The 13,848-nt window shown below is 31.5% G+C and overlaps 1 long non-coding RNA gene across 1 annotated transcript; it reads left to right on the top strand.

Moving 5' to 3' along the window:
- Window positions 1–7,020: 7,020 nt before the first annotated feature.
- LOC123561809 (uncharacterized) lies at window positions 7,021–11,634 on the top strand. The gene is made up of 2 exons (XR_006688533.2): window positions 7,021–7,406; window positions 10,480–11,634. It is a non-coding gene; the product is annotated as an uncharacterized LOC123561809 (long non-coding RNA).
- Window positions 11,635–13,848: the final 2,214 nt, after the last annotated feature.

Below are 13,848 nucleotides of genomic sequence, written 5' to 3'. Positions count from 1 at the left end.
TTAGCCCGTAAATCTTGGACGTCGTGAACATGAATGAAGCGACATTTGACTTCGTAACGCGATCAAGACCCTCCACGCTAACATTATGATAATTTGATAAACAGACCGACCACCATAACACCGCCAATATCTTCATTGTCTGTATAAACGTCTCTATCTCTGGTCAGTCGTTTCTTTACGTTACAACCCGCGGTATTATTGTTGCTTATAGGTATACTTACGCTATGCAAATCAAATTTTAATTAAAAGGCGTTGTCCCCACACGTGCTCTTAATGACAAATTTCCGTCGAATTGCTTTAAGGACAATATTACAACGCATCTCAGTTATGAAGAAAAAAATGTGTTTTCCTCTTTTATTTCGGAATAAAACACTTTTTACAGGAATTATATCATTCATTATGCCTAGTTAAGAAAAAAGTTTTTACATGCAATCTTGTGATATATTTGCTCTGTTTCTAGACAGCTGCTCTGTTTCTAGACATTTTGCTTGAAATAATTTATGCAGGGTATCCACAACGCCACCTAATGTCAAAAGAAGGACGTTTTTAGTCCTACTTTAAGTAGTAGTTTTAATGATTATATTTTTATGAAACTCAATTACTTGCTTATGATAGAGTCTCCTGAGATATTTTTATCAAATCTTTATCAATAACCAGTTTTGCCATTTTTGGATACTTCTATTGAACTTCGGAAAATTACTCCCAAATGTGGAGCACTGAGCTATGACATTGCAATATCCAGTCTCCTCTAACTGTGATCTTATTTCTATTCTAATGTACATTTACATTGTATGATGTATTCATGCTAATATTGTGATTGATTTTGAAATGTTTTCTTTGTATATTTTACACGAATATGATTAATAATCTCCTCAGTAGAGGCAACAGCTAAGTTCAACTTGGTGTACTGACTCCTCAGTGGAGGAACAGCTAAGTTCAACTTGGTGTACGGGCTCGACTATGGAAGATGAAAACGACAGAAATGTTCCTTGTTTACAAACCTAATTTATATGTCTCTTTAGCTTTCACTGCATTACACATTGTATTTTATGTCAATGAAATCCACATATATTACTGCATAATACAGCTAATGCATCTTATGCTGATACCTGCTTAACAATTAAACAAATGGGGCTCATCAAATGTCTATAATTACGAAAACAGATAACTTTAGTGATTATTGTCAGTTCACTTTGTTTTATGTTATGCAAATGCGAATATATTTAAAGTTTAATTTTCCATTTGTTAAAATGCTATGTTTAACGAGAAAACTTGCAGAAATTTATGGGGCCATTTCTTGATTTATTTGTTAATTTCATTTCATTTTCTCATTTTATTTTACTTCTTTAGTGTCATTTATGCTTATATATTGTAACACATGACATTTAATTCACATATATTGTAGATATAATTTGTTACATGTGTACTTGTTAATGTCTGTAAACAGTAATGCAGTTGTATGTAGTATAAAAAAAAATATGAACTTCATTACTTCGCTATTGATATTCCTTTCATGAACATATAAAAACAGAAAACATGTTACCCGCATAAATGTATGAAACAAAAGTGATACCAATAGTTTATTAAGTTGACTTTAATCTTGTATGAAAACGACATATGTTGCAAGTTCATTAAGGAAACGTTTACGTGCCCTCCAAAAGCTTGTATTTCCTTCTGAAGTCTGCATAATTCCATTGTTCCACGTTTAGAGATGTAATGAAAAAACTAACATAATTAAATCTTAAACATCACAAAAAAAAATGTAAACTGTTTGTTGGTTTGAATATACAGACGGACATTTATGGTTTGGAAGTTTTAATATCTGTCACACATAACAAAGAATGGCATCTTTCACATGAGTGTTTCGGGCGTTTAAAGTAACATTTTTTTCAACAACCCTTCGGTCATGTCGTTCATTTATTCGCATTTAGGATATATTTAGAATCACTGAAGCGCCTATGAGAGTTGAGGAAAACTTACTGGTTCATGCCATCTCGTTTTGTCCGTAATTAAGGAAATGGACACATTTTATTGCAATATTTACATGATTTTGAATGGACAATCAACCGCTTCGTTGCGGCTAAGACTTACAGAATCATAAGAAATAAGGCATCACCGAGAGAAAGGCCAAAGGTGGTATCACGTTTAGAGAATGAGCCAAATATACACAAGTATGACACAAAAAGCATTATAAATTCATATCTAGATTCTATAACAAAATAAAGTGACATTTAAGGCAAAATAACAATCAAAATGCACATACATGTACAATCTCAATGAGGATTAATTTATGATAATGGGAGCGTAAAGTTTGAATAATGAGTGTTTTAAATCAGATGAAATGGATTTCTTTAACTTTATGTAATGCTGAAAAGTGATGGATGTCGCATGTAAAAGTCCTCAACAAAGAGAAATAAAGGTTATAAATGAAGGGTATGGTGACTGGCAATAAAACTAGAATGGATGTATGCCACCTATAAGAATTTAATGGTTAACCACCCATCCTTTCTATATGTTCATATAAACTGGCATATAGTAAGATTTCTTTAAAGTGGCACAAATATATCGGTATGCTAGGCTAGCCAGTTGTTCAAAACAAGGGGACAAAATTAATAAAGTTTGTAACAACGGCATAGAAGTCGTTTAGTTTTGGAGGACATTAAATCATACATACATAAACAAGACAAAATGTAAAGATACTAGAACTGTCATCATATTTTATATGTAAAAAGTTAGTTGGCCTGATCAATATGCAAAGCATAACATAGAAAGAAGTTTAAGTTGAACATACTGTCACTAAAACAACTGAATGTCAAACTAAATACCTCGACCTATATGCCTGTGATTTTTTGGTACATGTGAAATAGATTTGCATTCATTTTGTAATTAATATTTTCTTAACAAAAATGCTTCTCTGGATTCATAAAGAATATTAATACTAGAATAATTATCATGGAATAGAATTTGCGTTTTCTATACGCTGAAAATAAGAAAAGCTAAACACTAAGTTGACCGCTGTTCCTTTTTGTTGAAATTATCTTGCGTACAATGATGGATAAACATAGAAACCAAATATAAGGTGGTTTTGAAAGTCTGTAGAAAACAGAAAGTCAAACATATATAAAGACATTGCTACTTTGTCTGAATGCTCTTGTCCAATTTAGCAGTTAACTGTGCCATTCTGTAGCTTTAGAAGTAAGTTCTACGCTAGTTGAATCGTTATGCTCGCTGGTACTATGTACACATAATTGTGGACAGTCATTTTCATGAATCATATATCAAATATAAGCTGTCTTAAAAATGACGTCCGTAAAAAAACAACACTTGAAGCACATTTTTCTGCGAGGAGAAAAGAGGAAATATTGAGCCTCCTTGGTTTTATATACAGCTGTGGTTCTTCCGGGGTTTTGTCTCTTGATCTTGAAGCGTCCGCGAAATGTCGCCTTACTGTTGTATGTTGTACCAGCTCAAACTTTACTTCAAGGCAATCCGGAGAAGACAATGAGTGAGTCAAATACACAGAAGGAAAAATGAAGTATATGCCTTCGTGGTTTTAGCTACAGCTGTGACTCGTCCCTGAAATGCTGCCATATTCTTTGAGGTTGTACCAGCTCCAAGAACTTTCCTTGGAAGTCATCCTTGACCAGCTTACCTTGAGATATATTTAGTCCGTCAAAGTTAAACTTGTTCATTGTTTAAAGAAAAAAACGCACGCTGGTTTTATCTGCAGCTTTAACTGAAATATTGTTTTCACCATCATGTCCCTGTGACGTCTTCCTTTTGTTGGATGCAGTGTCCGCTCCCAGTACCTTCATTTGAATTCATCCATGACTCACTAACCCTGAGAAAGGAGCGGTGAAGCATGAAAACACACGCTCGGTTCAACAGGGTAAATATGCCATGGTGTTACACTGGTGTTAATGTGACAGCGCAGAAATGTTTCCATTTGGGTTTGGTTTTTTTGTCGGCTGGATTCCCTTTCACAATTTTTGTCGTGCAAGTACATCAGCATTTTTCAGTTAGGTCTATAATCTCGGAATGAATAAGATACATAATGATTTTTTATTCTTGCAGGTACGATTGTTCGGCAAAGCCGTTTTTCTGTGAAAGTAATATCCAATGAGTATTTCATGCATTATGTCGGGTCTTTGATTTTTAAAATGTCTTTACATTTGGCAAAAATTAAAGTAAACAGAATAAAAACTGTTTCGTACTGTTTTCTTCAAGTTCAGATGATAACATATATATCAGATTAAAGGACTTTTGAAACTTCTTGTAGGTGGCTGCTTTCTTTTTCGTCTTCAAAATTTGGCTTTTCTTGTGTTTAAACTAATTCCATGCTCACTAACTATTACTTGTATATACAATTGTATGTCTTTTACAAAGCAAGAAAGGGATATTTAGTAGAATTTGTCATTTGTTTAGTTATTTTCTATAACTACATGTTGACTATGACCTTATGTGGCTTAATTTGTGCATTGTCAAGTTTGTAGTTTTTGACGATTCGCCGTAAAACCCAATTCACTCACTCACTTGACAGCATTGGCGTTATCCTACAATAGGTTGTAGAAGTTCCTACGCACTGACTCTCCAAAATCAAGGTTCCATGTTTAGAAACGACGTATGGAGTCTCAAAATTTTAGCACCTGATTAATAAGTTCCAGCCATGTCAAAGACAATGTTTTGTCCCAAACTTTGAATCCAAGTGGTATGTGATGTGGTTTCTGTCTCCTAATGTTTCATTTTAACAATGTTGCAACTTGATATGCGATGTGCTTGCTTTCCACAGTATTTCCATCTTAGATGGCTCTTCAGTCATGAATCCACATGGTATGTGATATGCTTGCTTTCCACAATATTTCCATCTGAGATTGTTCTGCAATCATGAATCCATATGATCTGTGTTATGCTTGCTTTCCACAATATTTCCATCTGAGATGGTTCTCCTGTCATGAATCCACATGGTATGTGATATGCTTGCTTTCCACAATATTTCCATCTGGGATTGTTCTGCAATCATGAATCCACATGATCTATGATGTTCCGGCTTTCCACAATATTTCCATCTGAGATTGTTCTTTAATCATGAATCCAAATGATCTATAATTTACTTCCTTTCCACAATATTTCATTCTTAGTCTGGTCTCAAATCGTGAATCAATATGGTTTGTGGTGTGCTTTGAAGTTTCTAAAGGTATCCCAAAACGCCACATGCATGTCTGTAGTGTGTTTAGTTTTCGTGTTGTTGTTTTGTTGTTTTTTTTTTTGTTTGGATGTGAAAAACAACAAAGCAAAACATATACGTAAACAAACATTCTGAAATCTCAAGTGAAAAGAATTTTGAATTCGTTCAAAATACGGTCAGTATGTAAAACTGTGTTTCAAATTATCACAATGCTGTTTCGAGACACTTCATGCTTAGCCTTGCGTTTTCTAGTTTTGTTTGACAAAATGCTTATGCAAATTATTTACCCACTTTTACTGTTTTGCTTTCTTAAAGATTTAGTTTTAATTTTAGAGAATATTGGAACATTCGGACTTTTTCTTTCCAAGGCATATGTTACCGAATTAGATACTTGTATTTTCGTAAGCTACATCTGTATATAAGCTATTTTATATAAATTAAATTACTTATTATGAAATATGCATATCAGAGTAACTCCTTGGGAATACCATGAACACCTTAATAATACTTAAATCATTTAATGGTTATTATAAAAAATGGTCTTCATAGATGTGTAAATAAAAAAAATACCTATAGAATTTTTCGAGCCACTGGTTTGAATCAATTTGAGTGCAAAATGAAAATGAATCAGCTGAATTTTAATAATTTATCACTTTCAACACATTTTTAAAATCTTTACCACCAATACCAATAACATAATTATTCTTTTTATCGTTCTAAACTGTTTCACACCTATCGTTTGTCTCATATAATTTATATTTTACAATTGAAAGCCATGCTTTCTAAATTCACATTTACCTACAATGGACTTGGTGATTTATGGCACGAGTGTGTTAAAATTTAAAAGGCTCGAGTGATATAGTACTTTTTGACTGTTATCAGTGACTGGGGACGTTCTCCGCTTTCGGTACTGCCGCGTCTGCATTCACTATTTCGCTACAACAGGGTGATTGTTCATCAAAGACCATAAAGTATGCTCAGATTTATAAAAAAAGATTACAATTTCATCCCAGACGTAGGTCTCGCCTGTACCCAAAAAGTCATTGGCACATATTAGATATTCATATTTCGTCTCATGCATGTGTCTACTTGCATATTATATAAAACATGTATAAGGTATTTCATGAATCTGCCCAAAATGTAAAAAGATATTTCAGATAGGGTATGACATATATTAAATGAAAGCCTTAATAAGACTTTTTTTTTAAAAAAAGCATATATTCATTTCTCATATATTATTTCCGTAAAAATGGATATAACTTTTAGTAAGCATGGACTAAAAATTAGAAGCTTGTTTATAGTTTTAATTACATATCATTTACAACTACTTCCCGCTCTGCTCTGGGGGTGGGGGTGCGTTTAGTTTAAAGACATTTTAACTTCGACTATACTTCTCAAAATATTAATTTTATGCCTTAATTACAATTGCTAATTCTGTTTTGATTTAACAATTTCAAAATGTGTGAGGTAAAATGAGGCCCAGCAGTTCGTATATAGTTCTGACACAAGATGACAAATCCGTTTACTTATGCAAATTTCAGAGGGTTAACGTCAAAAATGAATAATCACGAAGGCGTTCACATTTGAGTGATTTTTTTTCTTGCAAACAAAATGTACAAAAGCAGAAAATCTGAACAAAAAGTCCATTTTGCACCCTCCAGCCTACAATTTAAATGATTCCTAAGGTTGTATAATTACACAATGGTATAGTCTCCCTTATACTGTATCTATCTAAAAACATCAAATCAATGAGCTGGTAAAATTCTCGCGAATACTAATAACAAAAGTACATGTCTCTTTAAAATAGAGAATCTTGTATTATATACTAATTGATATTTAAATGTGCCATATCATCTCGCAGAAAAAGAAGCAAAAACGTTTAACGCTGAACACAGAACAGTTCGCTTACCCATAACAATGTAGAAATTCATAAAACGGCAAAATGTCACGATAGCGGCCATATTGAAAAAGAGTTCGGCGGAATAATACAATGTAAACATTACAGTAACTGATCTCTGTGCAATTTATATGTGAACGCGGTAGATTGACTAAACATTTTCACGGACTATCAAAATTTTACATCTCGTCTTTTTCACATTTACCTCACATTATGAGCAATAGAAAGAGCCATTTAGAAACATAATGGTTCACATTAATCGGCGGGTTACTTGTAGCGAAATCGCGAACTGGGGAAAAACGCCATGACAGCTCTTCTACGTGGGTGATTATGCATTTTTTTGTTCTAATTATTTTTGATGACGTTATACTTTATAAAGTTAAATCATTGTAAAGATTAAATTTTAAATATTAATGTGACTAAAACGAGATTTTTTTTCTTGTTATTTTTTGTTCTGAAATATGCAGAACTTGCTCATGAATATTCTTCATAAAATGTTGTTTTCAATGTTGTTGGTTTTCTTTAGCTATGAAAATACTGTGTGAACTGTAAACAAAAACACGAAAAACGATGTCCAGACATTTTAATGTGTTCAATAAGCTTATTGTATAGAAATGTATCGGTCGCTACCGTGAGAAATTGGCATAAATATTATTTTTCGTTCCCTATAAAATATTATCGTATAATTGGGCACAGGAGCTTCAGAAAAAATAAGATAAGAACTGACTGAAAGATAAATAGAATGATTAAGGGGGTTAAATCAAATCCTTGTTTCTAAAGTTAATGCTACAATTATCAATGAAAAAATGGTGAACACAGCTTATATTCTGTATAAAAATATTTTTCTCAGCAGTTGCGCTATGTTATTACCAAAGTGCGAAAAACCCGAGAATGTGGAAAATAGACGTCTGACTGTTAGGATGATGTTTTGCCATTTCAATAATTGCATCCAAGTATATTCAGATAATTATTTGTTTAATTCATTTTACTTTGATTGTCGTAAATGGTAATACGGCAAGCAATTCAATCAAAACCCAAAACGCCTATTTAATGTTTCACCCCGGAAAGTAGTTTCTGCATAAGTATAATTTATTTATTTATTCATTTATTTATTTATTTATTTATTTATTTATTTATTTATTTTCATGTATCCATGAACAAATCAAGACATCTCAATCAAGTCAATATTTTTTCCGAAATATGTGGTATTTACAAATAAATGAAACACACTACACGAAACAAAAATGTGTTTCATTTAAATATGCCTTTCTAATAAATGTGCATTTCTTTTTAAAACAACAAAAATCGAAATTGTTAACAATTTTTCTCACAGTGCTCGTGTTATTATATATATCATTTCATCAAGGTCTTGGAGGTTTATGGACGCATAAAACTAAAAATATATATTTATAGTTTCGCAAAGTAACCCTACACCAAATGAAAATATTATCTGAACGGTTATCCAGGCGCAAATCAAAAAATTAGTGTGAATTTTACATTTCTATAATTGCCAATAACATTAAGATTTAGTATCACTTGTTATTATAGTAGAAAATTTATCTATTAGGAAGGTCATCCCGTTCGAGAGTAAGAAACACGAATAAAATGTTGGTTTTTATTTTAGTTTTACTTTAGTTTTATGACCAGAAAGATAGTTGCCCTTTTATTTACTGGGTGTTTGATGGCAAAACTTATACTTTATGAAGGTTTTCCGTAATGGTAGGAACATAAATGCTAATTGAGACATTTCTTTAGTAAATTGGCATTCAGACTATTTATTCACACACGGAAATCTTCCTAAAAGAAGTGTATAGGCCCTGAAAAATGCATGAAAAAAATACTTTGGTGGAAATAAACGGAAATAACAAAATAACAGTATTTATATTATGAAAATAAATGATAATAGAAAGTGTTTATTGCAAGATGAAATAAAGCACATTTTTCAATTCAAGTTCTGATTCACATAAGAAAATAAATGTTTTGGCATATACGTCTGGTAATAATTGTAAAATAAAGTTTTAATTTCCGAATGCAATTTAAATGCTTTATCGCTTTCATTTATTTCACCGCCAATTTCACAGATTCTCACCTATTAGACATTTTCATTTTAAAATACATATAAACATGACTGAACAACACGAATTTAATGTGATATTCTAAGAATTGTATTTTGTGAGCTTTAAATGTGTTTTTTGCAAGTTTCGCCTGGAATATGAAGCCCTTGAAGATCTGCAAACATGATGTATGTAATTCGCCCATCCAAGTCTTGAAGTTTCCAATTTACAACATACTTATCTTTTCATTGAAGCCAATATGCGGGGAGTCGTAAAGGTTTCAAACAGAATTAAAACAGCGGGAGCTGAAGGCATTAGTTATATTCCATCTTGTCCGCTTTTGACATATCTAGGGCTTCATACAGTGAGAAAAAGAATTTTGCCCGCATTTGCTGGCTCTATTCGAGACGAAATCAACATTTTAAGACCAGAAAGATTGGCATTTATTGCCGACACTCCGCGGTTTTGATATTCACAAAAATCTGTATCTTGAATTTGTTTAGATTCGTTCAGAGGGAGGGGGGAAACCAGCTTGAAATAGAGAAAAATATGTATACTGGTATAGCTCTATAGTTTTATTACGCTGTTCCATTTTGAAAACATTTTGTCGCGTGGTTGCTATGGTTACTGGGTCTCATACTTTTAGCATCTGCATGAAAATAAAAACGACGGGAACACACGGGATAACTGTGCACAATCTTGAGTTAGAATACGGGAATTAATTCGATTTGGACTAGGGTAAATTGAGATAGTGTTTTTACGACCAAACCATATGGTTAAAGGGTTCTACACTTAACGACCCGAGTTTGCTGGTTATCAAAGAGATTCATCGCGGATTTTTATGAAATTTTTAGAATACGTAATAGCGAACTTTTATCTCAACTGTAATTACACTACTTAAAACTATCAATAAAATCGATAATAAATATGTCGATGAAACATTTTTTCTAAATTTATATATCTGAGATATGAAATATCTAATAACGCATCGTTTTTATTGTTTACAAATGTCAATTGATAACGGCGCATTATGATTATCAATTAATTTTTGTGTACGCTTTGCATCCGAATAAATAAATAAATGAATATTGCTTATGCATTTAAATAAAGATACTTTTTTTTGTCAAATTCTAATTCGTTTGTTTTTCATATAAAATCTCTTTTTTTAGTTTCATTTAAATCAATGAAAAATGGGTGGCAATTTTTTTTTTTGGTGGGTGAGGGGGGGGGGGGGGGAATTAAGATTGTACTCGAATTCTTATGTGAGAAAATGAAACTTATAATTATTAATACATATACTCAAATTGTAGTTTTTTCATAACTTTTTTTCTTTGTATTTTCAGGACGGGCACAGTTGTGTCGATACAAGTAAAAGTCAGGAGGGATGTTACGAAGATTCTTGTATATTTCGGGACACAAATGTTTATATGTGCTTTTCATTTCAGGATATTTGTTTACAGGACTGACATACCGTTGTGTGTTTCATATTATTTTGCGTATTATGAACGTATAGTATGAGATTTTTTAAAAATGTTTACAGGACATATAAATAAAATCTTCTTTAAAAAATGTATTTTTAGTGTTATGGAACATTTCGTATCCACTTAATTAAAAACATGCGGTAAGAAGAAATATTTATTTATGTAACGCTTACAACATTTTTTGAGTAAGACCTGTAAAAAAACATTGAGTGCGGTTTACTTATTTCTGATTTTATTTATTTTTTTGTTTTCCTTTTTAGCTTCATTTTCCCAATTGAATGCATGTATTGTTATCATTAATTTACTTATACATATCAACTCTGAATCATTCCCGAAGATAGAGAAAAAAAAATCTAGTAAACAAGCGAATCAATACACATAACGTGATCATTCATGAAATTCTTTCTAAAATGTTTTAAATAAGGACAATCATTATGTATATAATGAACCGTGAATTGTTTTGAAATTTGATACTTCTTTATTTCAGGTTTTCATGTCACCAAGTGCAAAGTTAATGATAAAGATAATTGTTCCCACTATGTGTTCAATAATATCTGACCTTCATTGTATTTGCGATTAGTATTTTTCTCTCAAATAGCTTTGAAATTATTATTTTTCAACAGAGTTTTTTTCAGCTGTAGGTCAAGTTATAATGAAATAAAAAAAAAAACAACTTTTTATCTGGTCCGAGCTTTTCGACTTTCAGTAATTGTATATCCATTAAAATATTGTTTACATATTTTTAACACGATCGGCATAATCATTTTTATACTTAAGAAAATCTCAGACACATCATTTGTGAACTGGTTTAAATTTTCTTTTGGTGTTTAATAGATAGATTATCTTTATCAACAATTATTACAGATTAATTCATCCTCTGTATCTGTTAAATGTGAACATCCTGTATAACTTCGATCATTGTGATTTTATTTATTGATGTTTTATTATGTTCAATGTATATTTGACGATGTACACATGTACAAGTCTGAATAAATTATCTGTTCTGTTCTGTTCTGTTCTGTTCTGTTTAAGATTTCTTTTAATATATCGACAAAACTTGACATTGACAATGTATGCGCGCGTGTGTGTATACGCATTTCTATTATTTGATAAATTTTACTTTATTTTTTGTACGAAACTGTGACAAAAGGGAGACATATTAGCTTTATTTTGCCGTCTATTTTATATTGTTAAAGTATAGATAAATCAAACGTGTATTTTAAGGAAAAATGTATATAGGTTGCTTTCAAATTTGTCATCATTTATATATTTATCTCTGTTTGTTGCCGTAATAATGTGTTTAGCGATTTTATTTACAAAACAAAAAAATATTTGTTGCTCGCACATTGATTCACAGCAGGAATTGTGATAGTCTTTTACTGGATGTCGATTAAGATAACGATATTCTGTATTAGAAAGAAAGGGTGTACAGGCATTAAGACTCGGTGTGAGATACGTTAATATTTTTTCCATCTTTTAACAAAGCCTCGGCTCCATATGATGATCGTTTTATTACTTTTCAAAGCAATATTTACATGTCCGATGGGGCAACGTGAGTGGTCGCCCTTTGAAATCCACGCGATATAATCGGAAACTTCTTTTTAATACTTAAAAAACTTAGTTCAAACCCTTTTCTTCTAAAATGGGCTATATCGATGCTGGACAACTATTCTCAAAGCAATGTGTAAATTGCTTTCGCAGGGGTAGGCAAAATTTATTGGCTGAACGCCGTGCTGAGCAGGGACTATTTTAACGCAGTGGATAACATTGATTGATGCGATTCGGCCGGAGGGCAAATACCGTCTACTACAGTTAGGCAATTGAGCGGATTTTTTTCTTCATGAAGTAGCGTGTATGTATAACAAAATTTGGTCTCCGCTGTATATATGTTGACTTTGTCTCGATCGATATTTATGGAAAACCTTACAAACTCAAACGGTTATGAAGCAATATTTATCTACCGTCTGTCGGTATCAAATTTAATGAATATATCATGGTTAAAGATAAGTAAGACATGACCGTCCAATTATATCCGAATTCACATAGACAGAATATTGTGGTTTCAATCCGTACAGATAATCTGAAGTCTGATAAACAGGAAATAAAACGAAGTAATTGGGTATAAATGCCAAGAGACCCTACAAACGGCATAAAAATCAAATGAAAGTCAATTTGAACAAATTAGAAGGAACATGCCGCCAAATTTTGTGCATGGATAAAACGGATTGGGTGACAGAGAGTGGAATATCCCTTTCGCATATATCTTACATCTAGATCTTTACTGTTTTTTTATACTATCAGAATTTTAGTTTTTGGTATTTTTTTGCGGGTCTGTTTCCTTGTTAAACGTCACGTCAAACATTTTGACATTTAATACAATATCTTTATAAAACAGTTGTCGAATATCATTAAATGTATATATTTTGTGGATTTATTTTTGGGCGTAATGATATCGTATTGAAAGAAACTTTCATACAAGATATCTAAGATTTGAAGTTTTGCTCCGACTATGTACCTTCCTGACTCTATTTCTCCCTGCTTTCCATAAATATATTTTCTGAATTTGATTAAAAACCTTTAAGTTTGCCGTAGTGTTTATGGCCCGTGTTTATTATTTTCTTTAAAAAACAAGATTACCCGTATTATCTGTCTGTGTGTGTAATTCTTTATTTATACAGATGAAGTAGCTTGTTGTTGTTTGTTATTATTTTTTTTATTAACTCGTGCTTTAAAGTATTTTCCATCATTAAATTATTATTATTATCACAGTTGATATATATTTTCAGTGTTGGAAAATTGAACAGAAAACCCTGATAGGAATAAACCGAAGAAATAAATAAATAAATAAATGAATAAATAAATTTCCCCTTAAATAATGAACAAGCAATAGATATAACTAAATAGATAAATCATAAATTAATATTTTTTTTTGTAAATATATCTGATCAAAATAATAAATAAACACCACAATAAATGCAAGTAACATGCAGAAATAAATAATTTTTGCATATTTGCACAAATAAAAATTTATTTGTTGATATATATTGAAAAATGTACGTACGAGTCGCAGAATAAAATATTTATTTTCAATAAAGTTCAGAATAATTGAAAGCCGCATTCATGAAATGCATTAAAAAAGCAACAGTAAAATTAACACTAAATAAATGACTCCATAAACAAATCTTACAAGAAATAATATAAATAAATAATTTTTCATTTAATAATTAATAT

This window comes from Mercenaria mercenaria, chromosome 10 (assembly GCF_021730395.1).
Source record: "Mercenaria mercenaria strain notata chromosome 10, MADL_Memer_1, whole genome shotgun sequence".
NCBI lineage: Eukaryota > Metazoa > Mollusca > Bivalvia > Venerida > Veneridae > Mercenaria > Mercenaria mercenaria.
Note: the sequence above shows the minus strand (reverse complement) of the source record. Positions and strands in the feature narration are given on the sequence as shown.